Genomic DNA, 27,487 nt, shown 5'->3' on the forward strand with positions numbered 1-27,487 from the left:
CCCACAGAAGGGGGATTGTATTTCATGTGGGTCTGCAGTTTGCCTTTCTCAAAGACTTGGGGTCTTCCAGTGTGTGGGTACAAATAGAGCTATCTCAGTCTGTTAGAGGCGTCTTAAGGTTTCCTTCTATACAAGCAGCATAATGTACAGTTCCTTACTGGCACTTTATTAGTCTCTCTATATAATATATAATAAAGTTTATATATATATTTATATATATGGTGACATACTTTTCTTACTGTAAACAAAGCATACCGTAAAGAGTTTTTGTCCATATTCGGTTATATTTCAGCAATGTTATTTTTGCGCAATAGGCTCAAGGAGTAAATTCAGAGAACATTGCATGCAGTGTGTATTTTGTCCTCCAAGTCAGCTTACTTACTCTCAATGCGAGTGTCTGTTTCTCAATATTTTCTAAAAGTTATTTTTCTTCACTTACACCAGTCTTTTTAGAATTGACTTATTTGAAAGGTAGAGTGAGCAAGCATGCAAGTGAGCAAGCGAGCAAATCTTTCAACTTCTGTTTCACACCCAAACACGCTACAACAGCTGGGACCCAGCCCGGCGGTAGCCAGAAGCCCAAAGCTCATCTGCGTCTCTCATGTGCAACACAGGCACCTGGGTCATCATCTGGTGCTTTCCCGGGAGGGGGAGGGGCACGTGCAGAAAGCTGCAGAGTGGCAATGGCTCCTCCAGGCACTCTGGTAAGGTTTGCAGGCATCCTGAGTGGTGGCTTATTCCACTGTGCCACAATGTCCCTGCTTATGTCAACGTCAGAGTCATTTTTCAAACCTCGCATAATAGCTGAAAACACAGGCAAGCGCATCACGTGGGGGGAAATACATGAGGTGTTTTTTCTTCCTGTTTACAAATTATACAACATTGCAAATAATATTTTCATTCAATCAAAATGTCACATTACGAGTTGCTGACATCTTAAAAATCCTGCTTGGCAAATCTGAGGCTGTGATCAGAGCGCACTGTCCCTTCTTGGCAGGCTGCAGGGCCTGTGAGAGCCTGCTGGCCGGAGGCCGAGGGCTTAGCCTGGTGCATTCGGCTGCTCGGCTCTGTTGAAGCTCCCTGTCAGGCTGCTCGGCTCTGCTGCTTTTCCAGCGCCGGATCACCAGGTGTTCCCCATCGCGAATCACTGTCCCCTGAAGTCGCACAGAGCCATTCTCCGGAATGCCTTCCTCTGTTGGAGCCAACATGTTCCCTGTGTGCGACTTGTGTGTTAACAACATTCAGGTGCTGGGTAAACACTGGATGAACGTTCTCTGACCGAGAGCACTTGGGAGCGGAGCAATGAGACTTCCCATGGCTTAGGAAGACATGGATTTGGATAAAGGAGATAATGCCACAAGTGGCTGAACGAGCTGTTTCATTAGAATTAAACGACTCCAAATACCCTGCCTGTCTCCTCGGCCCCTGCCTTTTCTCAGCCACAAGAAAGATGGCAGAGAACCAAAAGGAAGGGAGGGGGGTGTACGATCGGGTTGGACAGCACTTCTCAGCATTTAAAATGTAAAATGTTTTACATTTTAAGGGACGAGGAGCAAGGAGAAAGCAGACTTGGATGAAAACAAGAACTGATTCTCCAACACAGCCTAAATAGCAGAGACAGAACATAAACATGCGATGCTGACAAACTCCTCGTGCCGCAGATCTCAGTGACTTCCTCCAGAGTTGGAAGGCGCTTCGGAGACTTTTTACTGACTCCGCCCACCCACACCCCCAACCCCTGTTCTTAATAGCAGAGTGCAAGCCTGCAGAAAAGACTGATGCGAGGGCTCTGACCCGCAGCAGCGTCTGCCTGGCGCTGCCCAGGTGGGCGTTTGATAGGTGAGTACTGGGGCGACGGCGACCTATGGCTGCCATTCTTCCCCGCCCCCTGCACCTGCTCGGAGTCCCGCAGTCTCAGGCCGCCAGCCCCTTACGTCCCTCATCCCGGGCCCGCCTCCCTCCGCCGGACAGGTCTCCTCGGGTCGGCCCAGCAGCCGGGCTGCAGAAGCGGCACGACCCCCGGCGGGCGCCACAGGGCCGAGGGGGGAAAAAGCGCTCGCAATCACATGGAGGCCCGGGCCCGCCCCATTGGCTGCGGCCGGGCCAGTCGCGGCGCTCGCCGGCTGCGGTTGGTCCCAGAGCTGCAGCGCTTGCAGGGGCCCGGAGTCCATGTTACGCTTTGTCTAATTCCCCTCGTTACAGAGTCATGTGCTGCTGCTCCCGTCGCCGCCGCTGCCGCCGCCCGTGGTGCCCCGGCTCCTCCGCCGCGCTTCCAGGTGGCAGCCGCGGCCGGGCCAGCGAGCGCAGGGTCCAGGGCGCCGCGCGCCTCCGCCGCCCCGGCGCGTCCCGGTGCAGCCGCCGCCCGCCGCAGGTGATGCCGCCACCTCCCTCCTCAGCATAAGCCCCTGCTCGGCGGCAGAGCTGCCCGGGCTGCCCGCCCAGGTTGGTGCGCACGTCTCTGGGCAGGGGCCAGGGGCTGCGAGGGAGGGCGACGCACGGGTGGAGCCGTGCCGGAGTCGAAGCGCGTCCCGGCTGTAGCGTCCCGCCCAGTTGTGCGCGGCGCCGCGGCCCGGGCGCCGTGTGCGACCGGCGCTCGCCTGAGGAGCCGGGAGTGGGTTCGTGGGGTCGTGGTGGTGTGCGCGCCCCCCGGCTCAGGTCTCTGAGCGCCCCAGCCGGGGAAGCTGTTCTGCTTTCCAGCATCCGAGTGGCGAGCGCCTGGGCCGCTAGCTGCGGGCCCGCGAGAGGCGAGTGAGGGCTGCCAGCCTCGAGCGCGCCGCCTGCTCTCGCCTCCTTCCGCCCAGTCGGAGGGGCGGGGAAAGCCCGTGCGGCCCGGCGGATGCCTCCCGGAGGTGGGGGTGTGGTGTCTGGCCTTGCTGGCCCAGTGCCGGAGAGGTGAGCCCTTAACTTCTCCAGAAACGCCTCCCTTCCGCCTCCATCCCGCGCCGGGTGGGCTGCACCGGGGAGCCCAGCGGGCGGCGAGGGAAGGACGCAAGCTCCACCTCCCGCGCCGAGAGGAGGGAACTGGGGGCGCGCAGGTGCACCCAGCCCGCTGCGAGCCATCTCCGGGTCGGGTACCGGTATAATCCGCTTCTAGCCTGTTTGGAAGCGTGGGCTCTTGGGAGCGGGACTTCTGCTGGCATCCTGTCCAGGGCATGGGAGGGAGGAGCGGGGAGAACTGGAGGTGCTTACCCAGAGGATGTTACCTCTGGTTCCTGGAGGGTTGATCGTAGTAGCCTTCCTCTTTAGGGGGAGCTTCCCTTGCATATAAATAAATGGGGTTTTTATTCCCCGATTGTTTCAAAAGCCAACCATAGTGAAGAACTGCCACAGGTCGAGGGGAGGAGAGGTAGGTCCTTGCTGGAGACGGAGATGTGGGGTGCAGGGTTCCTGGGGACCCACGCAGTTGAGGCTGTGTAGCAGAAAGTGGGGAGTTGGGGTTTCCGGAGAGAAGTGAAACTGAGAAGGAAGGAGGTCTCTGGAGGGTGATACTAGCCGAATCAGGGGCCCCAGGGCTTGGCTTTGAGCCTCTTGGGTGCAGGTTGCTTCGCAGTATTCCTTCTTTGACTTGGGAAAATATTTCTTTCTGTTGGGCGAGAAAGCTGTGAGGACACAGTTTGGAAGAGATGTGGGAGTAAAGAGCTGACTTCTGGAAACTTTTCCTTGGCAGCTTCCTTGATAAAATTCCGTTCAGGCAGCCTCTTTTGAGCACCTAACATGTGTTGTGTGTTGGAAGGGTATGGACGGGCAGGGAATTCCCAGCTGCAGTAATGGTGAAAGCTGTTTACTTATCAGCAACCCAGGGCTGTTCAGGTGCCAGAAAAAAGACAGTGAACTGGACTTCGCCAGCACTGCTAGGACCTCTGCTTCTTACAAATCTGTAGGAAGAATCCTGTGCCCTTTCCCTCGCGTGAGGTATTCAGACAGCATTCATTCTTATAGTCTGGAAGTACTGGCCCACAGCAGCTCTGAGCAGGGCTGGACTGGAGCTCGTGTTCCTGCCTTGATGCTGAGTGACTGCACCCATGTAAGGATCCAAGCCCGAGACAGGAAGGAACATGAGATTAAAATCAGGTGCTTCCTTGAAGGGCACCAGAATTTTGAGTGAGAGGGCCTCTGTTATTGAGGGGGGTCCCCATGAAATGATTAGGCAATCGAGAGAACTGGAAAAGACATTCCCAGGTGTGGAACTGGCACGAGTTAGTTACATGTTTGAGCATTTTATCTTAGGTCGGTCTTGTTTTGATTGAGACTGTGTGTGTGTGTGTGTGTGTGTGTGTGCTTTTGGATTTCAAGTTAAAACTTGGAAGATCTTGGAGGAAATTGTCCTGAGACGACCCGTTTCCCCTTTGCCTAGTTGCTGCCGTGGCATGTCGTGTGGTGTGTGATGCAACAGCTCAAGTATTGAACCATATGGATCTTTTTCACCCTGCTGTTTTCCAGTGCTTAACAACTTGATCAAAACTTAACCTTTCCTTCTTCATTTATATACTGTGCAGAACATTTTCTAAAAGTAATTTTAGAAAACTCTGATGTGTTTGTTGTGTACACAGACTTAAATTGTTTGGTAGGTATGTTTAAGAAATTAACTTGATTCCATTCTCATGACTGTCAGTAAACTGACATTGGCTATAAAATAAGAAAGGTCAAAATATTGCCAACACTTTGTACTGGGAGTGTGGGGCTTCCAAATGTTCATGGAAGACATGTGCTGTGTTTTAATTGCATTTCCCATGAACTTTCTGAATTCCTTTTGGGTGTTCTTGAAACGGCAGTTTTTCAGATTTTGCTTATTAGCAGTTGGATCTGGTGTCTGATGTTTGAAGAGGCACCGATTAGTGTTTGCTGGAATACCAGGGGTAAGCAGAGACCTGGATAGGCGCTGTGGGGGCACGGGAGGAAGCAGAGGGTTCCTGTGATCCACACGCAGGGCAGAAGACACAGGTGCACCTGAGGACATCACCAGGTGCCATTGTTCAAGAGTTCAGGGTTATCTGGGGCCAGGAGGAGTTGTGCATTTTAAAGGGGTTGGGCACGAGTCTCAACAGTCTTTTGACAAAGGTCAGGGATGTGCTTGGTGTGAAGGGAAGGGAAGGAGCTGTATGAGAGGAAGCTGTGAGTGTGTCATAGGTCAAAGACTAATCAGGAGGGCCTCCTGTTGCTGCTCTTGCCATAGATTCCCCTCAGCTTCTGCTCCCTGCGTGGGAAGATAGCAGAGGATGGTTTGGGCCTCTGCCATTCATGTTGGGAGTCTGGCAAGAGGTCACCCTGCTCAGCTCTGGGTGTTGTGGCCATTTTCAAAGTGAACCAGCAGGTGAAAGATCTCTTGTTTTTCTCTCTCCGACTCTCTGTTATTTCGCCTTTTAGATAAGAAAATAAATAAATCTTAAAAAAAGATAGCAAGTAAGTTTGGCTGAGAGAAAACGTGACTAATGAAGGAATGTGGGGGGAACCTAATTAGTGAAAAAATTGACCACAAGTGAGTGGCGTTAGTCATTTGCTTCAAGGGTTCTTATAAGGGAATTTTGGTAATGTCTGGAAATGTCGGGAGCTGGTGCCACAGAAGCAGCTGGCGGCTGTGGATGCTGCTGATACTTCTTCGGTGCACACTCCGATGGAAAATGAGCCTGTCAAAGTGTTGGTGGTGCTGAGATTCTGAAACTCTGAGAAAGTGGACGTGAACTATAATGCTTGACGGTTCAGAATAGGCCTTGACGGAGGTGGGAGAGTAATGCTGAGATGACAGATGTCATCGGGCCACTTCTGTACTCAGGCCCAAAGTGATTGTATTCTGGGCAAGTCCTAACCAGAAGAAAGGAGCGTCAGGGAGATAGGGACAGAGGGTCTAGTAGGGCTGTCTGAGAAGGGGGTGAAGTGGGAAGTCAGCAAGGCAGACTTGGCATTCTGGAGAGGGAGGTCCTGCTCTAACTTCCTCACTGTAGTAAGTTCTGCTGCCCTTGGGAACAGTGAACGCTGCTTAGGCTGACCCTCTGGACTGTTTGCATTGTTCTTATTTGAGCAGAGGACAGCCTCCTTGAAACTTGTCGTGTTGTTTCTGTGCCTCAGGAGCTGCCGAGCTACTTGCAGGGGAGAGCCCTTGGGCGCCCAAAGGCACTATCCTGTTCCCGTTCCTCCCTGAGATGGTCTGATGTGAAGTAGCCTCAGTGCTTTTCACAGTCCTGCGGAGGAAGTGGCGTGTGGATAGATGTCAGCCCCGACTGAGGAGGATCTAGGATGGGATCTGGTCGCCGAGAGGTGACCTAGCCAACACTGATGGCAGGAGGACAGTGGTTTCCTGAGACCTAGGCGGAAATGTCCGCTTTCTGCTGCTGAAATCACCAGTGCTGTGTTTTGTGTTTTTTTTTTTTTTTGAGCAGTGCTGGGACTGGCTCAGGTATATAGGTCATAGATAATCAGAACTTGCAGATGTTCTCGATATGAGCTGCTGTATCTTGTAGCCACTGGGAGAACTTTAAGAACTTTGTTGTTCCTTTTCAAGGTATTCTGTTTATTTGGGTTTAGGCTTTTAGCCTTTGGAGATGTTTTACATTTTGATTCTGCCTTCTGATCAAATGGGAGGGAAGTAAAGGTTGACTCTGCTAAGGACTTGATGTGATAGTCACTTCATTAGTTTGATGGGAAAACTTCAGTTTGGGGCAGTGCTGGTCCTGGTGGAGAGGCAGGATGCTGAGGCATAGGACGGGTTAGTACATAGTGTGGGGACTCCTTGAGTGTTCATGGCCTACCAAATTGATTCCAGCTCTTGAAATAATCTTACCTGAGCTGCCCTTTTGAAATTATTTTAGTCTGTTGCAAGCTTCTCAAATCTGAACTCCATGATCTAGGATCTTCAAATTTCTGTTTAAACATCTGGGATGGAGTTTTTATTGTTTTACACAAATCCAAAGCTCTCCAGGTCAGATTTGCTATTTCCTTGTGAAAAAACACACCAGGTAACTGGCGATTCCATGTTTGAACTTGATTCTTGCTCAAGTTACGTTTTGTTTTCTTTTTTTGCTTTTTGCTATTGTATCTCAAACACTTAAAGCTTTACACTGAAGGGAGGAGAAAGAATTGAGGCTCAGAAGCCCAGCTTTTCCCCAGAGCTGGGCTCTCACTTGTCATTGGTGTCATTTCAGATTTCATTTGGCTTTTGCTTGTCTTCACTTAGGAAATTACCATTGCTAGATGGGTTTCTGCAGCAGTCATGTTAGAAACCCTAGGCAACTCAGTGCCAGCTTCTCCAGATGTTCTCGATCTGTCAAACAAACTAGATTTAAGCAAACCAATAAACAGGTGCAATTTCTTCATTGTGAATGTCCCTTATGCCTGGGCTCTTGCTGGCGGCCATCTGGACAGTGCCATCGGTGTGGTCTCATTTCTGTGCTGGCCCACATGGGGAATCTGCTTAGAAGAAGAAGGGATGTTTTGTGAATATATGCAGCTTTTGAGGGTGAACATATTTGAAAAATCTTAGATACTACCCTTTGATATTGTCAAAAGCTGTGTCAAAATTGAAGCCACTTTGGAATTCAGAGGGCAGGTGGATCATTTTGAGTGGAAGCTAGGCTGTTGCTTCTGGAGGTAGATGCTTGACTTTTGTAGATGAGATTATCCAGGCCCAGGGAGGTGATGTTATTAACCCCTGCTTACAGTGACCGAGGACATTGGAGTGTGTCTGCTGTAAAGAATGAAGATCGCTTCTCTACTTGGAGGTGTGTAAGCACTGGGGCCCCTGGGGTCTCATTCACATAATTGAACCGAAAGAAGGAGCACCCTGTGGAATTTCTAGGTTTGTAGATGAAAACAAGCTTTCCTGAATTGTGCAATCTGCAGCCGGTGGGGATTTGCACCAGGGAAACCACTCTAGGATGTAGTTGACATCAGAACCTTTCCTAATGAGTTTCTTTGTGGGCAAATACAAGGTCAGGGGTTAGGGGGAATTATGAAATTACCATAAGAAGTATTTTATTGTGAAAACCTGGGGAGGGGCACTGAAAAATATTTTTAGGCTCTTGTTCTGGTGTGTAATGGCAGGTAAAAAAGGACAGAAAATGCCATATTTCTTCAGAAATATTATTTTTGGGGGGTTGGGGGGAAGCAAAACCAAAAAGACATAGTCTTAATTGAGTTTCCACTGTGTTTTGTTCAAAGTCAGAAGAACCTGATCTTTCAGAAATACACTAAAGCTGGAATGATTGGGGTAATGGTACCTGGGGAGCTTGGCTGTTTCTGCCAGAACATAGACTTTCTGAGGACAGTGTGTTGGATCATCAGTTTCTCTGATAAAAGTATTTGGGCTTCTAGTGCCAGGAAAGAGACCACTGAGTGATGTTGTAGAAACCCAGGAAACTAGCATGGGGGCACAGGGAAACTCTTGTGACGTGTGAGTGGCCTGCTCCCTGTCTCCACGCTTCAGTGCTCTGTCAGTGTAGAGCAGTGAGAGATGTCTTGTTTTCTGGGACCTGGCATGTGTTACCTACAGGAACAAATGAAAAGGTAGATACCCAAACAGCAGCTTAACCCTGTGTGCCCCAGTGCCTGTGCATCCCAGGCCTGCTGGATCACAACCTCTGAGGTGAAGTTTGTTTTTGGCAAGTGTTCCCTCAACTCCAGTGAAACCACATGATTATGTCTGCTGTGAAAGCCTGAAAGATCATCTCTAGCATGTTTGTACACCAAGGCTGTTCACTGGTTAAAAGCTCCTTCAGAAAATTTTTTGAAGCTTTTTTTTTTTTTTTTTCTGAGAAACCCATTATCAGCTAAGATAAACGAGGAGCTTTAAGGGTATATATGTTTTCTTAGAAAGTGATAACTATGGGGCTGGTGTAGTGGTATAGTAGATTAAACCGCTGCCTGCAACGCTGGTATCCAGCATGGAGTGCCAGTTCATGTCCCAGCTGTGCTACTTCTGATCCAGCTCTTTGCTAGTGGCAAAGAAAGACCAACTGGCTGATGTTGTGACATGGTGGTTAAGCAGCCACCTGTGAGGCCAACATCCTTGTGAATGCCAGTTTGAGCCTGGCTGCTCAACTTCCGATCCTGAAGAAGATGAAGTACATGGGCCTCTGTCACCCACACAGGAGACCAGGATGGAGTGTAGGCTCCTGGCTTTGTCCTGGTGTAACCTCAAAGTGTTGAGGTCATTTGGGAAGCCAATCAGCTGGTACAAGATCTCTCTGTCACTCTATCTTTCATATAAATAAATAAATAAATAAATAAATAATTTTTTTTTTAAAGAAAATGGCCAAGACCACATGGAGCCCTCATGAGTGAGAACACATCCTGGCCTGGAGGACTTTGAGGGGCCAGCTCACAGGCTGGTCTTGAGCAGTCGCTTTAGAGTGGACCATTATGACTTGCACTGGCTGCTGGAAAAATATGAGTAAAGACAAAATAACAAGCTTTTCAGTTTCGGTTTGAGCATGGAATTGATTCAACTTCAAGGATTTTTTTTTAACCTTGGGTTGTCTTTCCTCCTTTGAGGCAGTTTTTTTTCTTTCGTGAAAAATGACGGTGGTTTGTTTTTTTAATACCATCTCTTAATCAGGCATTTTTTGCCTGGCAATTTATGTGAGCTTTTCTTTTGACATTTTATTGGTACATGGAATCAACCAGCAGTCTGGGAAATGACGGGACTCTGAGGTTTTCAAGGTATCTGGACATCTGTTGTTGAGGAAGGCGAACAAATATGGTATTAGATTCCATTAGGAGCACTTCTTTTCTTAAAACCTTTTTAAATGTCCTCCTCTGATGGCTGATAATAGTCAGGAATATTGCCAGAAAGGGTGTCATTTCCCCAGCAATGCATAAATTCTGGTTGGCAAAGCTTCGACAGCTAGCCCTGCAGTGAGGTCTACGTGCAAGGTACCCTGCTAGGGAAGGCTGTTGGCTGCCAGGAAGCTGCCTTTCCACCTCTTGCTGTGGCGACAGGACAGGCACCATCAGACTGGTGTGCTGTGCTTGTCAGGATTCTCTGCACTAATTGTTCCAACTCAATTCTAGGAAATGCTGGGGAATTAGAGTTCTTGAGGAAACAGCTCCTGTGCTGTGGAGCACTCCTTGAATGCGCTTTACATTTGGCTCATTCTCGAATAATAGCTAATTATTGTGATGTCATAAAAAAATTCACCTGGTCAAGGAGTTGTTGGGCAGTTAATGGAAGAAGCAAAGTTCTTGATAACAACTGCTGTTTATTAGGCACTCACTGATAGCCAAACCCATGCTGTGGAACTTACGTATGCTCTCAGTTAAGCTCAGAGCAATCCTGAGTGAAGAATGTCGGGCTTGGTGGCCTTCCACGTGAGGTCATGAGGCTGGAGAGACTGTATAATTTGCAAAACAGGGTACGGAAGTGGTGGAGGTGTAATTTCAAACCAAGTTTTACTTCAAAGTCCATTTTGTTACCTACCGTAGTCCTCTCATTTCTTAATTTAAATGTCCTTGTATTTGTTTTGTAATGTCTGTTAGTATTGCTTTAAAGGGGAAGGAGATTTAAATTGAGATGTAAAGGTATCTTAAAACTAACCTAGCTTGCACTTTCGTTTGCAGCATAGAACCTTGGCAATCATGGTAATTTTAGAAAATATTCCCCTGTTGGTAAAACTGCTTGGGTGAACATTTACTCTCGAATTAGGGAGTAATTTTAAATCACTTAGCTTGTTTTGTCATTTTTTCCATCCCTATTCTCTATTAGTAACAATATTGATGGTAGCTAGCTGCTCGAAAGAATGTGCATTGAACACCCTCTTCCTCATTAGATGTGATCTATCATAAATATTGTGCATCAATATAGTATGTAAAGATATGGCTGATATTTGCTATGGTGTTATGTCTCAGCTAAATAAATGCTGAAGAATAAATAGTCATCCATATACTCATGATAAAAAGGAAATTCAAGAACTTCCAGTATGTATCTCTATCATATGCAGTCTTTTATTTAGATGTTTACTGTACTCAGTTATAATTATTCCAGTGGAGTGAATTCATTCTGTTGATGTTTCCACTTTAACTGTTTTGTTTTTTCATGCTGATGTTTAGCCAATAGAGTCATGAAGTCAAATTGGAAAGTGGACTTCCGTGTTACACATACTGCAAAAATAGACTCCCTTCCTACACACACACATAGGAGAGGAAGGCAAGGAAGGGGACAGAGAGAAAGAGAGATGTGCTTTATTTGTAACATAGTTCTTTTATAGTAGTATGCATTACAAGACAGTTTTCTCTTTCAGCTAATACTAAGTGGGTTTTGTTTGTTTGTTTTTATAATTATTTGTACTTGGAAAATTCTATACCAAGCAGAAACTAGAATTTCTGTGTTCACCAAAGAGAAAAAATTGGATCCAAGCTCTGGCCTGGGAGCCTCTGCTAAACACCAAGCTGCCTGCCCAGCCTCCCACCACTGCCCAGATGATTTCTGGCAGCCAGTGTGCATCCTCGGGCTAGGGCAGGCAGGAGGAAGTCAGGTGGTTCTGAGCTGACCTAGCAAATGCAGGTCTTGTCCAAAGTGAGCCTGGTCAGCCCAGATTGTTGCCACGTGGGCATGTGGGCTCATTTTGCCAAAGCTTCTGATTTGTCTCTGTAAGCCAGGAATCTGGATTATTATGTAAAATATTATTTTAAAAGATTGGCTAGTTCAACATTTTAAATAACTTCCTATAGAGCAAACAAATAGCTTTGTGGGCTGGAAACCAGCAGCCTGTGCATTTAGGCTCTCCAAGATGGCGGACCCTTTGGTGGCCAGATAAATGGGAGCATGGGATTTGGAATAAAAGCAAAATACACTTGAAAAATCAAGTTAGGTGAAAATAAGTAGAAATCTCATCTATCCTGTTGTGTCCCCTCATAGAACATGGGCCGAGTAGGACAAAACAACCTCTGAACTTCACACTTTTTTTTTACAATCTTTACATAGATAATTAGGGTAAAAAGGTTCAAGGGCTACAGGAAAGTCGGTAAGACTATTATTTCCACATTATTTTTCACATTTTTTTTCTTGTACCTGGGGTAAAGGGAGAGATAAAGGGAGATGCCCCACCCAGTCTCCCACACATCCCAGGTCCCTGGTCTGGGACATGCTCCGAGGGTCTTGCTCAAGTGGTTTTGATAGTTCAACAATTACTAATTGCTGCCAGTCTTACCATTCCGAGCACGATGAGGTCATTGAAGAATCCACTGATTGACATAGTCTATCTTAGAGTCTCTATTTGCCCAGTTTTTCACTGCCAACATATAGCTGAGGTGGTTGATTGACTTGTTCTGTCCACTGTCTTTTCTTGGTTAGGGTTCTGAGTCCAGCAGTTCGATTTAAGAGATCCCCAAAGAAACTTTGTCTGAGGTGTTCCCAGATCAGATTCTTGTGTGTACTTATTAAGTACAGGGCCCCGGCACAGTCCATTGCCCTGTTCAGCTGGTAGTTGCAATTGCTGGATTGATTCTGTTTCCAGCCCTGTCTTTCATGTGAACCAGTGGGTGTTACAGTCCAGCCTGATTCTGCCCAATACACACACTTGGCCCTCACGTAATCCAGTGGGAGCTGCAACCTAGTTGGAGCGACCCACAATAACCCCCACCAGGCCCGCCCCCCACCCTGGTTCCTGTGCTTTCCAGTATGTGCAGCAGACCAGTCCAGTCTGTCCCACATCCCATTCAGCTCTCACACATGTCAATGGGCATTGAAGCTTATAAACTTCATACTTGTAAAATGAATGAATTTTACCTTTCAGTTTGGGGTATTACATCTGGAATAGAGTCATTTGAAAGGGTTGTCCTTCCTAAGGATTAGCAGGTTCAGGGGAAAACTGAATTGTGAGTGTGTGTGTGTGTGTGTGATGAATGGACTAGCAAATGAGAATGAGGCATAAATTTGAATGAAGAGACCGGCTACCCCAGAAAATAGGGGGAGATTTTTCTCATATCTTAACCTTGTTTGAGGGTAAATGGGAAGGAGAAAAAGCAAAAGGGTTCTTTTCACCCAATAAAGGAAAACTTGTGTTCCTAGCAATGCTAGAAATCAAGCGGACTCTAGGTTGGAAGGGCGGCGAGCATTTGCCAAGTGTATATCTCTTAGTTTGTAGGGCTTCTACACAGAGGAATGGACATGAAAAGGAAAGGATTTGGGTTAGGAAGAACATGACGTGTCCCCAGTTGGGGGGTCTCTGTGCGGGCTCGTCATGTAACCCTGCCATTGGACGTGGTTCTAGCAGCTCTTTTAGGGAGATATTCTAATATCGCTGAAGTAGAATCTGTTGTACCATGCTACCTTTGAAAGAGAAGACAGTGGTCATATTTTAGCAGCTCTGTTACTAGCTGTGTATATAGAATTGCACTCTGAGAGGGGATTTTCTTTTTCTTAAGAGGCATTTTTTATAGTGCATTTTCCTAGAATTTCAGCATTTTTTGGGAGGGGGACTTTGGATGCCTCAGCAGATTTTATTTCTCCCCTTTGGGTTGTTATCTCTATGTGATCTAAGTCTGTCCCTTTTGGGAAAACTTTACATTTCTAGCACTGTTTTTGGAATAAATTCTTTAAAAAGGTGCCCCTCACCCCACCCCAATTTAGGGATTCTTTTGCGGTATTGAGAGAAAGGGCACACATTTCGTTGCACTGTTATGGGGAAGAAGAAAAATTCTTCAAATTCCAGTGCTAGGGTCTGTACAGGCTAGGGACTTTAGTCCAGATGGAAATCCTGAAAGATCCTATCTGGGAGTGAAAACTTGCAAATAGTTTTTGTGCTGATTTTGAACAGTATGGATTAGTATGTTTGACAAGAAGTCTTCTAGAACCTTTTAAAGTATGTGTTTTAAAAAACCTAGTCCCAGTGAAGCTGGAAATAATAATAGGCAATGCTTGTGGGATACCCGCTCTGTGCCAGGCACTGTTTGGAGCACTTGGCATGGATTAACTGATATACTACAACAGTTCCCTTCTGTAGCAAAAGCAGCAAAGGCACTGCTGTCCGGTTGCCCCTCCTAGTTCCAGTGGGCTGCGTGGCAGTTTAATGACCCATGGCAGGCAGGGCTATGATTTGAACCCAAGCAGCCACTGCTTCAGCACCTGTGCTTTTGAGGACTGCATTCTTGCCCCTTGGACTGACTCACAATGACGATGAGTACCAGTTTGCCTCAGAAATTTCCTTTGCTTTCCATTATCCCCTCAGTCTTAAAGTCCATATTGGGATTTGATTGAAAAAGGAAAGATAAGCTTCTTCCCCAAACCAAATCAGCAGGTAAAATTGAGGCAGTTTCCTGTAGGCACAGAACCTTGACTATAGGATCTTAATGGAAGACCATACTTAAATGTTGGCCCAATCATTGCAGTGGCTGTAGTGGGAACCTTGTTGCTGTGACAACCCTCATCCTTGGCACCAGAACTGCTTTGAAGAACACAAAACCAGGCTTGTTTTACCTTACAGTGGCTGGATTGGGTGAGCCTCTGTCTGTATTTCTTAAATTAGAGGAGCTAAGAGGACTTGAGTTCTGTTTCTGACACCCTTTTGCATATACTTGCACACTTATATTGCTCAAGACTTGGGGGTTCCATATCTTGCAAATGGGAGAGCTGATACTATGGCAATATAATTGGTTTGTTGAGGATAAGAAACTATTACAGAGACGGGGGTCATTCACGAACAGCGGTTAGCTCACTGGGACACTAGCATCCTAGATTGGTGTGCCTGTATGCAGCTTACGCTTTGGTTCCAGTTCCGGCTTGCTGCTAATGCACACGCCGGTAAGCAGCAGGTGATGGCTCATATGGTGGTGACCTTGCCACCCACATGAAAGACTTGGAGTTTTCCAGGTTCCTAGCTTCTCCCTGACCTAGTCCTGACATTTTCAGGCGTTTGGGGAGTGAACTGGCAGATGGGAATGTCATCTCTCCCCACTCTGTCTCTCTGCCTGTCAAGTGAAGGAGAACATAAGTGCTTGTGGCATTTCATACTGGAGTGCCTGTTCGAATCTCAGCTGTTCCACTTCTGATTCGGTTCTCTGCTGAGATGTATGGGAAGGCAGTTGATGATGGCCTAAGGAGTTGGCCCCTGCTCCCATGTGCAGACCCAGATGGAGTTCCTGGGTCCTGGCTGCAGCCTGGCCTGTTCTGTTTCAGCCGATTTAGGGAGTAAACCAGCTGATGGAAAATCTCTGTCTCCATTTCTTTCTCTGATATTCTGCCTTTCAAATAAAGAAGTAATCTTAAAAAACAATTTTAAAAAGGAAGCATACAAAGAAGCCTTGAGTAAGTTTACTTGATGAGCTCTGGAAAACAAACAAAAAATATGCATTGACAAAGAAGCAACTATTATAAGGATATTCTATTAACAATGGGCTCATGTGTTAAGCAGCGTGTGGACTCATTTCTCTTTGTGAGTCTTGGAAGGTGATTTTCATGAGTGGGTGGCAAGGTGGGTGGTTGGGGAAAGCTTGTGTTGATTTGAACTGCTTTCCTTTGCTGTTCTCTGCTTACCTGTAGTATAGTAAGGGCCATCATGTGGGTGTGTCGACTCAGCTTCTGGCCCAAATTCCTTTCCCTTGGTTTTTTCCCCTCCTACTTTGGGCTTGCCTCCAATTTGCCTACAAAGTGCTGTTTGTTATGAGGGTGAAGTGGACGATTCTCTGGGCAGAGCCACTGTGGCTGCAGGCAGTTACTGTAGTTCAAAGCAAGAAAGAAGCTGTGCTGGAGTAGGAGGGACGTGGACAGGGCTTGTTCATTAGGATTTTGCACATTGAATTTTGAAGAAAAGAAAGGAAAGGAAGAAACGACTTCTCAATAGAAATATTATTAAATGCTGCTTAAAACAGAACCAAAGTGGATAAAGAAAAAAGGGTTTTTTTGGAAGTCACTGTTGATAACCTTCAGAGTAAATGCTGCTTGTGCTTGAGGACAAGCAAGTACTTTTGGAGCATTTATCCTGTCTGCAAGGCGCTCTAGCAGGGTGGCAAGCAATGTTAACAATAAAAAGTAGCAGCAGCAGCTACATGTTGGTGTGTTTTAGTTGATCCATAATGGGCCACTTGTCGGGTTTCACCCTCTATCAGTCATGAGGTTCAGTGTCATTGGTGATCCATTTCAATGACTACAAAATTGAGGTTCTGTGTGTTTTTGTAACCTGTCCATCCTGATAACTTAGTAAGTAAATGGGAGAATTAGGCTTTGAACCTAGGACTGTCTCTCATATATAACATGAAAGATCTGAGATATATCCTTGCATCCAAGAAGATAGTAATGTGTGAACAGTTGAGTATAATTCAGCGTGGTATGCAGTTTATGCTACAATTCTTTTTTTTTTTTTTTATTGGAAAGGCGGATATACAGAGAGGAGAGACAGAGAGGAAGATCTTCCGTCTGATGATTCACTCCCCAAGTGAGCGCAATGGCCGATACTATGCTGATCCGAAGCCAGGAGACTCTTCCGGGTCTCCCACACGCGGGTGCAGGTTCCCAAAGCCTTGCGCCGTCCTCGACTGCTTTCCCAGGCCACAGGCAGGGAGCTGGAAAGGAAGCGGGGCTGCCGGGATAGAACCGGTGCCCATATGGGATCCCGGGCGTGCAAGGCAAGGACCTTAACCACTTGTGCCACCGCGCCAGGCCCTTCAATTCTTGAATGAGCTAAATTCTTTAGGTATTTGCTCAGAGAAGGAAGAGTCTGATTTTGATTGGGAAAATCAGATGGGTTTTCACAAGGAAGTACTGTGAACAAACCCTTGAGGGATGAGAAAGATGGTGACAGGTAGAGAATTGCAGGGAGAACTGAGGGAACACTGCAGCAATAGGATGAGGAGTTGCAAACAGATGTAACATGTTGGGAAATGGTGCTGTGACAGAGCAAGAGATGCAGGAATGGAGGTTCCAGAGGACCTGAAGTGTCTTGCCAAGGAATTTAGACTTTGTTCTGTTGCCTTTGAACAAAGACTGTTTCACTGAATGTTCTTGAGACCGGGGGAAATAATTTGCTCTTATCTCTGACTCCAGTGATTCTGGGGCCTGAGTCACATGAGAAGTCCTTATTTTCAGGAGCACACCCCAGTGATGCTGCAGATCTGAACTGAGACCTAGGAAATTGTACTTGAAAGATGTGCAGGTAAGGGGTGGTCATCGCGCAGCGAACTAAGCTACTTGCTGCTTGGCATACTCGTGTTCATATTGGAATGCCATATTGGCATCTTGGCTAATCTACTAAGGTTATGGCTGAAGTATATGGACCCTTGCCACCCATGTGAGAGAGCTGCATTGAGTTGCAGGCTCCTGGCTTTGGACTGGTCCAACCCTAAGTGTAGATATTTAGGGAGTGGAGCAGCAAATTGAAGATCATGTATGTATGTATGGTCAGGCTTTAACTCTGTTTTCTGTTGCTCTGGCTTTCAAGTAGATGAACATAAATAAACCTTTTTATTAAAAATGGTTTATTGATTTAATTAAGGCAGAGCTAGAGAGAGAAATCCTTCTGCTGGTTCACTGCCCAAATGGCTGCAACAGCCAGGACTGGGCCAGACTAAACCAGGAACCTGGAGCTCCATACCAGAAATCTCATGTAGGGTACTGGGACCCACATATTTGGGCCATCTTCTACTGCTTTCCAGGACACATTAGCAGGCAGTTAAATTAAAAGTAGAGCATCAGAGACTTGCAAATAGTGGCTTAACATGTTGTTGCCACAACACTGGCTCCACATTGTTTTAAAACTTTGTTTATTTGAAGGACAGAGGAACACACAAAAAGGGAGAGATGGAGACAAAAAGTACTTCCATCCACTGATTTATTCCCCAGATTACTGTAGCAACCAAGGCTAGGCCAGGCTGAGACATGCATGCCGTATAGATCTCTCCCATGAGTGGCAGGGACCCAAGCACTTGGAATATGATCCACTGCTTTCCCCAGTGTATCAGCAAGAACTTGAATCGGAAGCAGAGCAGCTGGGGCTTGAGCCAGCACTCTGATATGGGATACTGGCGTTCCAAGCAATGGTTTAACCCACTATAATATTGGCCCCTGAGCATTATTTTTGAGAGTCTTACAAGTAATTCTGAAAGTATCTTGTGTGGATGATTTTAAAGATTTTAAAGTCATAGGCAGGAAGTAAACTGACTTTTGAGGATCTATGATTTGCTTTAGTTTTAAAATATTTACTTGTTTCTGTTTATTTGAAAGGCAGAGTGACAGATAAATATCCATTTTCTATACGCTGGTTCACTTCCATAACAGGTAAATGTGGGCCAGACTGAAGCCAGAAACTCCGCTGAAGTTTGTCATATGGATGGCATAGACCAACCAAGTTACTTGAGCCATAACTTGCTGCCTCCTAGGTACATGAGCAGGGAGCTGGATTGGGAGTGAAGTAGAACTTGAACCACACATTCTAGTATGGGAGATGTAGCTATCCCAAGCAGAAGCTGACTACTGAGCCAAATGCCCCTCAGACTTTCTAGAAATATTGGTCAATAACTCCGTAATTTTATCATTTATCTGTAGTTTTTCATACATTTTCCTGTTTGTAGCAAGAATGTGATGTGACTCTGACCTTTATGGCTTTGTACTAAATTTCTCTTTCTTTTGTTTATTTAAAAGGAAATGGAATGTATACAATATCGCTGTTGGCCATCTCCGTTGACATTGTCTCAGTGCGTGAGCTCTCGAGTTTGCTTCAGCTTAATCCTGTTCTGTCACTTATTGGCCACGGAAAGTCACTTTAATTTCTACAAAATGAAGATACATTAGCATTTTCCTTCAATGGAACAATCTTTGGTCACTAGCAAGAGATTGAATTCTTTAGCAAGACATTGCAGGCCCTGTGTAGTCTTCTAGACTGCTTCCAGGGAAAGGTTAGTAGTGAGTACAATTTAGGCTGTTCCTGACACAGTTAACCCTAAGTGTTAGCTGTTGCTGTTACTGTTGTTGTTGTTGTCGTTACTTCTACAGACATCCAAAGATTTTCTTCCCTAGTGTATCCCATTTATTGAGAGCTTTACTTATGAAAATGGTGTACACATTGCAGTTGGGAGTGGTAGGAAAGTGTACCCTTGCCCTCTAGAAACGTATGCTTTCCTCCTATAAACCATCCTGTAAGGGTAAACTCAGAGGCTGTATCTGGGAAAGAAACTTTCCTGGCACATTGGCTACAGAGCTAATAACTTTGTTTCTTCAGTCTGTTAGGAGTTTCAGGAAACTATATTTCCTGGACTCAGCCAGAATATAAACCACTGTTTTTCAAACATCAGACACCCTCCGCCTCCCATTTCTTCAGAACCCAATCAGTTACAATGTTTTGTCTTAATTTTTTTCTTATTTTAAGATTTATTTATCTGAAAGAGTTATAGAAAGAGGGAGAGATCTTTCATCTGCTGGTTCACTCCCCAAATGGCCGCGATGGCCATAGCTGAGCTGATCAGAAGCCAGAAGCCAGGAGCTTTTTTATTAGTTTCCCATGTGGGTACAGGAACCCAAAGACTTGGGCCACAAGCAGGGAGCTAGGTGGGACGTGGAGTAGCTGGGACTTGAACTGATGCTCATGTGGGATGTTGGTACTGCAGGAGGAAGCTTACCTTGCTATGTCACAGTGCCAGTCCCTCAACTGTAAATTTTTAAAGTGAGATTTTTACTGGGAAGACAGACAGTTCTACCAGGGGAAAAGTAATTTCTCAACATCAAAGAAATCAGAAATTGTAATTTATGCTTAAAAAAATATTAGTCTAAGTTGTACTTCTAGCCTTTCCCGCTTTCTCCACTGTTCTTTGCTGCAACCGACAGGCAACCATTCTCATGACCTTCTGTCTGGGTGGCCACATTTGTAGTGGAGCCAGCTTATACATCCCCGACTGACTTCCTCATCGAGCTCCAGATTCAACTTTTAAAAAAAAAAAACAATATTAAGGTTTGTTTATTTATTTGAAGGCAGAGTTACACAGAGAGAGAGAGGGAGAGAGAGATTGAGGGCCTGGCATGGTAGCCTAGTGGCTAAAGTCCTCACTTTTCCTGCACCCGGATCCCACATGGTGCCTGCTGCCCTATTTTCTGTCCAGTTCCCTGCCTAGAGCCTGGGAAAGCAGTAGAGGATGGCCCAAGACCTTGGGACCCTGCACCTGTGTGGGAGACCCAGAAGAAGCTACTGGCTCCAGGCTCCAGGCTCCAGATCAGCTCAGCTCTGGCTGTTGTGGCCACTTGGGGAGTGAACCAGCGGACAGAAGATCTTTCTCTGTCTCCTTCTCGCTGTAAAATCTGACTTTTCACTAAAAATAAATAAATTTTAGGGAAGAAAAAAGATTGCTGTTTCATCCCCTGGATCACCTCCCAAATGGCTGCAACGACCAAGGCTGGGCTTGGGTGAAGCCAAGGGGTTCTTTGAGTGCAGGGGCCCAAGAACTGCATTGCTTTTCCAGGTGCATTAACAGGAAGCTGAGCTGGAGGTGGAACAGCAGGTTTTGAACTCATTTGGGATGCCAGCCTTGTAGGCAGCAGCTTTATATGCTACACCACACACCACAGCCCCTTTGGATTTTGCTAGTGAAGTTGTCTTCTTGAAGGGAATATTGTTTCCCAGGGAATTTTGCTGGTATATGAAATAACAGGATCAGACTCTGTTCTTTTAGACCTGAGGCCCTACAGCTTGGAGCTTGTTCTTGCCCATTTAGTTCAGCCTTGGCTTTTCAGGTCTAAGCCGTTACTATTCATTCCACACCCTCAGCCCCACCCTGGAAATTAAAAGGAACACAACATGGAAACAGAACTTCTTGTTTTTCCTCACTTCTCTGTTAATTTAACCAAATCCGTTGGCTCACCCTCATTTGCCCCCGTGATGCCTCCCAAATTAATGTTATGTGCAAATTGGATTAGAACTGTGAATAATTCTAACAGTGTGAATAATGTGAATATTAATGAAAGACTGTTTCTTGGGGTCTTTTCTTTATCACTTTGAGAGAGGTATCATATTTTTCCTTTCAGCATGCCTATTCCAGTGTGTTCCTTGTGGCTCCCTGAGTTGCAATTGACTTAGGGACCCTGAGTTTACCTGACACAGTATCAGCTGCACTAAGATCCAAATGCATGGGGTTCAGTGTCTTGGCGTCTGTTGCTCATTTCACTAGGGTGTGTCCAGGCTAAGGTGGGGCCTTCAAACTCAGGATTGTGGCGAAGAGAGGACACAGCCCTTCTTTCTTTGCCTTTTCCGTTCTACAAATACTGTATCCCTTTTAATATTCTTTGATCCAGTAACGCATACTAGGCTGCATGGCCCTTTACTCTGTAAGGGATTAACCTGGTGTGCACAAAGCCACTGGTTATGTTCTTGCTGCAAGAAAATCTCTGAGCTTTTTATCTACCTTTTCCCTACCATACCTATTACTCTATACCATGAACTAACTTGTTCTTTCTCTCTTTCTTTCTTTCTCTCTCCGCCCCTCCTTCCCTTTTTCTCTCTTTTTGCAGAGATTGATTTATTTTTCTTGGAAAGGCAGATTTACAGAGAGAAGGAGATAAAGAGAGAAAGACCTTCTGTTTGATAATTCACTCTCCAAGTACCCTCAATGGCTGTAGGTTCTTCTGGGTCTCCCACACAGGTGCAGCGTCCCAAGGCCTTGGGCCATCCTCTGCTGCTTTCCCAGGCCTCAATCGGGGAACTGGACAGAAACTGGAGCAGCTGGGACACTTTCCATCCATCCTGGTGCATGCAAGGCAAGGATTTAGCCACTGGACTGTCGCACCGGTCCCATACCCATGAACTTTGATTCTGGAGAAAGCAAACCCAATTCATTTGTGTCCAATGAGTGATAGAAGTATTGGTTAAAATAAGCAAAGTGATCAGCCAGGTTACCTAAATCCGGCTGAATTACTTAACATCGCTATGTCTGTTTCCTGATCCATATATCTGCTTGAAATATTTGCCAGAGTATTTGAACTAATGCATAAAAACTTGTTAGCATTTATCATACTAGGATTAGTGAAAAAAATTGGTAACTGGGGCTATATTTTGGCACCATGAGTTAAGCTGCTGCTTTTGTCTCTGGCGTCACATATTACAGTGGAGGTTCGAGTCCCAGCTGCACTATTTCCAATCGAACATCCTACTTATGTGTCTGGGAAGGGAGCAGATAATGGCTCAGATGCTTGGGTTTCTGCCACCCCTGTGGGAGACGCAGGTGAGTTCCTCGCTTCTGTCTTCTCTCTGGCCCAGACGTGGCTGTTCAACTGACATACGGAGTTTGAAGCAAGGAATGGGAGATCTCTGTTCCTCCCACGTTCTCTCTCTCTTGCTCTCACTCAATCTGTTACTCCACCTTTCAAATAAAGACATATTTTTTTAAACTGATGTTTAAACTTTTGAACATTTACATTCAAGTTTCTGGATCTTCCTGGCACTTTATTACTCTTTCATGCTATTTGATGTAATTGTTTTACTACAGGCAGGAGAAGAGAGATGAAAATCAAAGTGTTCAGTTTTTCAACCTAGGGCTACTCACCTAGTTTTTCTTTTGCACTACAGTACAATGATGCTTGAGAATTGATGGGTTCAAGATAGTGATGTGTAACTTACTCCCTTCCAACTCCTGCGTTTGTCTGCTTCCAGATGCATGTTCTTTCAGATGTTGACATATTTTTTAAAGTTTTTTTTTTTTTTTAAGAAAAATGCTTACTTACTAGCTTACTTATTTGACTTGGTAGGACAAATCTTTTCAAGGTATCCATGGAAAATTAAAACCATCCTTCAGTAAGAAAGCTGAGATACCCACCACAGAAAATGAACACGCAAAACATAACTGGCTATATCTTGGCAGCGAAATACGGGGCAAACAGAGACTCTATGATGGATTAGGTCAATCAGTGGATTCTTCGGCGACATCATAGTGCTTGGAGTGGTAGGATTGGCAGCGATTTATAACTGTTGAAATATCAAAACCACCTGAGCAAGAACCTCAGAGCATGCCCCACATCCGGGACCTGGGGAGGGTGGGAAATTGGGTGGGCCTTCTCCCTTAATACCCTCCTTTAAACATGAAGGAAACAATATGGAAAAAATAATAGTTTTACCCACGTTCCTGTAGCCCTTGAACCTTTTTACCCTAATTAACTAATATACAATAAAAAAAAAATAACTGACAAAGCAAGTGATCTCACAGGACAGCATTTAGTGTACACAATACATATCATGACTGCCAGTTTGTGAATAATCTGAGTGGGATACCCGGAAGAAGTTCCTGGCTCCTGGGTTCGAATTGGCGCAGCACTGGCCGTTGTGGTCACTTGGGGAGTGAATCATTGGATGGAAGATCTTCCTCTCTGTCTCTCCTCCTCTCTGTATCTCACACAGAGGATATGTCTTATTTAATATTTTGTAAGATAACGGCTGCAGTCCAGGATTAAACAATCTAATTTATAGCTATTTACATCGCTATGGCTTAAAATGAAGTTTTGATCTGTTGCAAAACTTCATGTTCATCCATTCCAGTTTACTCATATTTGGCAAGGTGATGTGGTAGCACTGTGTGGTTGAAAGAAAATATTGTAAGTTATGTTGTAAGAGAGATTTTTCTATGTGAGAACTCTGTAGCGTAGAACAGTAAATGAATGAAAAGAACTGCAGACCAGGGTGAATTTTAGCTGTATCAGTTACAGTTTTCAGAATGTCACTTAGCATCTATGAGCCCCATTTCTTCTGGAACATAGTCATAATGCCTGCTCCCAGCTAAGGCAGGTCCAGGAGCTGGATGAGCAAGGGCACATGAGGCCTTGTCCTGGTGAGTATTGGTGATTCTGTGTGCAGGCTCACTTGGGTAAAGAAGGTGTATGTGTGGAAGCTGAGGAAACTGGGTCACTGTGCTGAGAGAGATGCCAGCTCAGGCTCACCACCCTGGTCCTGTGGCCCTTGGGGCTGGGTCTTGCAAATCTTACTCTAAGGTGCTTTAAGTAGTGTTTTTCTTCTCAGTGTGCTCAAAACCAGGGAACTCAGTGCCCAAAAGGGAACCTACACCATCTTGCAAGCAGATTAAAAAAAAAAAAAAAAAACCAAAGTGTGATGCAGCTCCTTGCTGCAAGTAACCATGGGAAATGGCTCCCTGAAGTTGGGTAATGCCAGTCCAGCCAGCCAGTTGGCTGTGTGCACGGCTTCCTGGAGAGCCCTGGCCCAGGCTTTGCAGAGGCCAGGAGCTGAGTCTGAGTGCCAGAGACCTCCTTCCCTGAAAGTCCTGCACCCCTCGGGGTAAAGACTGACCCAAGAACCTTGAGCTGAGAGAGTAGCTGGTATGGAAAGGCCATCCTGGGGGCAGTCAGAAATACTGCTGTCTTTCATGTTCTTGTTTGCAAAAATCATCTGTAGTAGTTACCAAGAAACCTAATCTCACACAGAGAACTCCATGCTAACATTTTTAACTGCCAGCATTAAGTCACTTTTAACAGGAAGACAAGCAGCATCCTCTTGTGTGTGTGTGTGTGTGTGTGTGAAGATGAGTTTGTCATTTCCTCTTCCATACCCAGGAGTCCTGGGAAGAGCAGAGTTGTGGAACTTTGGAGCTTCTCATGGGCTTTTACAGCATCACCGCCTCCACCTGTGGACTGGACTATGGTTCCTGGAAAACAGAAACTTTCCAAGGGAGCCTCCCCAGTGCTTTCAAAGTCCATTTTGTCTTGTGTGGGCTCTGTAGAAACATGCTTCTTTCTCAGAGCCTTTGATTTTGACATTTTTCCCCCGTATCCGGCAGCAAGGAAGAAACTTGTCTCCATGAAATGCAGAAGGAACAGGAAAAAGCTGTCCCGTGTGGGAGTCAGGGGTGCAGTGTAGGTGCCCAGGCTCTGGGAGACCTGCCAGGAGCTGTGTTGTGTTCTGCCAGCTGTGGACTTTGGGGCCCATCTACGGAGTGCATGTCCATGAAGACTTGATGTGAAGGATGATTTATGTCACAGATATTCACCAGGAAATGCAGTTGCCATGTTCATATCTGGCTCCCGTCTAGGTGGAAAGCTACAGATGTAAGCAAGGATGAACACAGATCAAGTGAATGCAGTACTGAGACTCCATTAGGTGTACGTCTGTATTTTGTTCACGACTAAAACAATACAATGCTGATACAATATAGGGACTGTAGTGAGGTGTAGGCCTGTAAGTTCCTGAAGACAGAAACTAAGGTCCTACAGGTTAAACATCTTGCCTTTGCCTTTTCTCACCTGTAGTTTCTATTCAGATGTTTTCTTTTTTGGCGTTCTTGCAGTTATAGATAACAGAAATGAAGGCAGCAATAGCAAGAGGTTTTTTTTTTTTTTTTTTAATGATTTATTTATTTTGAAGAGATTACAGAGAGAAAGGGAGAAACAGAGATCTTCCATCTGCTGGTTTACCCCCCAGATGACTGCAGTGGCTGGGACTGGTCTTGATCAAAGCCAGGAGCTAGGAGCTTCTTTGGAGTCTCATGGTGGCAGGGTGCCAGGTACTTGGACCACCTGTCCCAGGTGCATTCTCAGGGAGTTGGATTGGAAGTGAAGCAGTCAGCAGAGGAACAGGTGTCCGTATGGGATGCTGTTAAAGTTGTGGCATTACCCTTTACATCACAACACAGACCTCACTAAAACATATTTCAAAATAGAATTGTGTCCTTGAAAACATGATAATTATTTACAGTGTTTTTAAAATAAGAGATGTTTTGACTTAAATGTGGTTTTTCACACCTGCTGCTCCTACTCCGCCCCCACACTGAGTAGTTAGTGGAAGACAAATGGCAATTGTTTATGAAGAAGGATTTAGTTTGTGAAAGGAGATGATGAATTGATAGGTTTATAGTGAGCAGGGATGAAGTGGGCAGTGGACAGAGCAGGGCACTAAAAGGAAACTGACTTCTCAGGAAGTTTGTAGTAAGAGGCTCTCACTAGGCTGTGAGTGCTAAAAGAATAGGAATGCATCTCACTGATTCTGGCAGCCCTTGCCACAGCTGAAGCCCTAACAGCTCATCTGTAGTTCATCGCTGGCAACTCCAGGGTATAGGAGGGAAGGGTGGGTGAACTGTATTTTACTCCTTCACTCTCCTTGCAAGTGTCTGTAGGCATGATTGACACCAAGGCTTTTAACCACCTGATTTTTTTTTTCTTAAAAATTATTTACTTTTCAAAAAGCATAAATCTTTTACCCGCTGGTTCACTACCCAAATGGCCACAATGGCCAGGGTTTGGCCAGGCCAAAGTCAGGAGGTAGGAACTCCATGCAGGTCTCCCACATGGGTAACAGGGATGCAAGCAATCAGGCTGTCTTCTGTAGCTTTCCTAAGTGCATTCACAGTTTGCTGGCATCCCAGGTGGGGGTTTAACTACTTGTACCGCTACAGGCACTCTTTACTACCTTTTAGCTCTGTTTCTTGACCTCCATTTAGAAGGATGACAGGAAAGTGAACTGAGAGCTAAAGTAGAAGGCAAGAGAAAATGGGACATTGCCAACATCTTTACTCAGAATGGTTTGTTTTTGTTGGTAGCAATAGCTTTCTTCTTAAAAAAGAATCAGAGAAAAAAAGAATTCAAGAAGCAAGTATTAGTCAGCAGATTAGGTTCTGATCTGCACGGACTTTGTACCTTGGCATGAGTGGCCATCCTAGGACCATTTGAACTTTTGCCACCAAGAATTGTAAAAAGGCTGACAGAGCTAGTAATGGGTAATGGAAGAGCACTGTGTCCTCTGTTGGCGTAAGCAAGGCACATTCTGCCGGGTAAAGAAGCCAGCTAGCTTTTTAGCTAGCGATGGCCTGCGAGTTGCAGCATCATTCAGAGATGGTTGCTGGCATGACTTCTCCTTGTTTTAAGAATTCACAAACTCAGAGCATAGAGGAAATGGCTCAGATTTTATACTGGGCAAAGATGTTCCATTTGACTACTGTCTAGCCCAGACATCTGGTCAGTTCCTCAGCTTCTCTGACCCTGTTTTCTAATTGGAGAGTTTGGGACTACAACACTGGAACGCCTTTGGAGAAATGTTAAGTCGAAGAGTAAAGTAAAATGGGATCTTCAGCACTGGGTGGAAGCTTAACATGCATAGTTTCTTTTGACTTCTGCCAGAATTTGCCTTCTTGGGAAGAAGAATCATCCTTTATATTCTGTGCTGGATTTGAATTTGGAACCATGAATAACTTTTATTTGTGCCAACAGCTTGATCATAAAGGAGCCATTTATCAGAGACAATGCTCTAAGGTCCTTGGACTTGATGCTTGCGTGCAGGGGCAAGCAGGTTACAAATGGGCGCACTGCAGGTGGTGTATTTGGTAAACCTTCTGTTGGCTGTTGTTTTTAACACAGGTTCAACATTCACTGATGGCTGAGTTTTTCACAATGAAAACAAGCCCAAGCCTTTGAAACTTATCTGTGACTCACAGGTTGGGAGTGTTTTTCATGGTTAGGGAATGCTTTTTGGGAAAGACACTGTGGGATTTGGCTCCTTGTGGAACTGACTTTGTGAAAGTTGGTGGACCACGGGCGTGCGGCAGGTCTCCATAGAGCCCTACGGGGCACCGTGTGGTCTGGGGTTTGGTGTGCTGT

At 45.6% G+C, this 27,487-nt stretch overlaps 1 protein-coding gene across 3 annotated transcripts in view; it reads left to right on the forward strand.

The window, feature by feature from the left end:
- The first annotated feature begins 1,545 nt into the window (after positions 1-1,545).
- The window catches only part of LRRC8D (leucine rich repeat containing 8 VRAC subunit D), a 127,017-nt gene continuing 101,075 nt past the window's right edge, over positions 1,546-27,487 (forward strand). Inside the window, exon 1 of one of the 3 annotated variants that reach the window (XM_040998318.1) lies at positions 1,546-1,839. The gene's annotated coding sequence lies outside the window, so the exon portion shown is untranslated. Of the gene's footprint in view, positions 1,840-2,342; positions 2,443-2,813; positions 2,893-27,487 lie in introns of those variants that run through there. The other 2 variants (XM_040998320.1, XM_040998319.1) reach the window with 2 other exon arrangements.

This window comes from Ochotona curzoniae, unplaced genomic scaffold (assembly GCF_017591425.1).
Source record: "Ochotona curzoniae isolate NIBS_2020 unplaced genomic scaffold, NIBS_Ocur_1.0 scaffold_1037, whole genome shotgun sequence".
NCBI classification, from domain to species: domain Eukaryota; kingdom Metazoa; phylum Chordata; class Mammalia; order Lagomorpha; family Ochotonidae; genus Ochotona; species Ochotona curzoniae.